We start from the raw sequence: 1,579 nt of genomic DNA, 5'->3' as shown, positions 1-1,579 counted from the left end.
CGTACCTCGAGGCCGGAGCGCAGGCGGCGCTCAGCAAGGAGCGCGAGAAGGCCGCCGTGCGCGAGCTGCGGATTGACGCTCGGAAGGTCAAGGACGACGGCACGCCGCGCGCCGCGTCGTTCTTCTGCGTCGACCGCTTCTCGTCGGCTTTTCTCTCCACGATCCCCGTCGAACGCCGCGTCTTCTCCGCGCCCGAGTGGGGCGAGGCGAACGCGTGCTACTTCGGCACGCCGAGCCCCCTCTGCGCGCCGCTCATCGGCCGCACGCTGCCCGGCGGCGCGAAGCTCGACGCGTACGGCGCGAAGCTCAGCACCGAGCACTCGGTCCTCAACCTCGAGTCGCGACGCACGGACTACCACAACGCGGTGCTCGCCCAGATCCACGACTCGGCGCGGCAGGCCGGGCTCCCGGCCCAGCGCGAGCCGCGGGGCTTGCTCTTCTCCACGGGCCTCACGGCCGCGGGCCGCGCGCGGCTGGCTTCGGAGCGCGACGCGGCCGTCATGCTCGGCGACGCGCGTGACGCCACCGCCGGCGACGGCGCGGGCGTCAACCGCGCGGCGCTCGTGCCCTTCTCCAACGTCGAACGGCGCGTCAAGAACGTGACGCCGGACCTCGCCGTCGAGCCCCTCGACAAGGTCCGCCGCATCTTCGACGTGAAAACGCTTGCCTGGTCCGCCGCCGACTCGAACTACTACTCCACCGCGGCGTCCGCGCGGAGAGGCGCGTCGCCCGTGGACAAGCGGGCGTCCTACGTCGACAACGAATACAAGGCGCACGCGAAGCAGATCGACGTTGAGATCAACGGCGTCTCCGACGGCCCGATGCTCCGCGCGCTGAGCTCCCTCGGCGGCTGCGTCGGCCTCGTCTTCGGCCAGTTTTCCGAGGCCTCCAAGGACGTCTCGTCCCTGCTCGCGGACGTCGCGACCGCGCTCTCCGAGTCGCGTTGGATCTCCATGGGCTGCGCGTGCCCCGACCAGGCGAAAGCCCTGCTCAGCAACGAGCTCCACCGCGAGTGGGGCACCACCGCCGCGAAGTACCGCGCGCGCTACCTGATCTCCGGCCTCAAGTTCGTCGACGGCACCTGGACGTCCAAGGCCCGCGCCCTCTCCCACCGACTCGAAGACGACGCGCGCCGCCTCGCGGACCGCGCCGCCCTCGCCACCCTCACGACCAACCTCCGCTGCGACGGCTAGGGGGCGGCCTCCGGCCGCCACCTGGCTCGGCTCGCCAAGGTACCCCACGAACCCCCCTGGATAAGCCCCCCTAGATCGTGTGAATGCGAAGGATCTGTGCCCAGACTGGCAGAACCGCGAGGCCTCGCCCAAAAAAGTGCAGATGGCCGAGGCCTCGGCGTGCGACGAGCTCTACGCCCTCGGCCGCGACGAGGAGGCGCGCGGCGACGTCGCCGCGGCCGCGGACCTCTACGCGCGCGCCGCCCGGGGGTCGGGCACGACCGTCGCCCTGCGCCTGGCGCGGAAGCGCCTCCCGGAGACGGTGCGCCTCGTGCCCGGCTCCCTCGACGCGGCGCTCGCGCTCGCGCGGCTCCACCACGTCGGCCGCCGGGGCGAGCGCGACGACG

Source organism: Aureococcus anophagefferens (assembly GCF_000186865.1).
Source record: "Aureococcus anophagefferens unplaced genomic scaffold AURANscaffold_8, whole genome shotgun sequence".
Taxonomy (NCBI): domain Eukaryota; class Pelagophyceae; order Pelagomonadales; family Pelagomonadaceae; genus Aureococcus; species Aureococcus anophagefferens.
The sequence above is the reverse complement of the archived record's forward strand: the minus strand, read 5'-3'. Positions refer to the sequence as shown.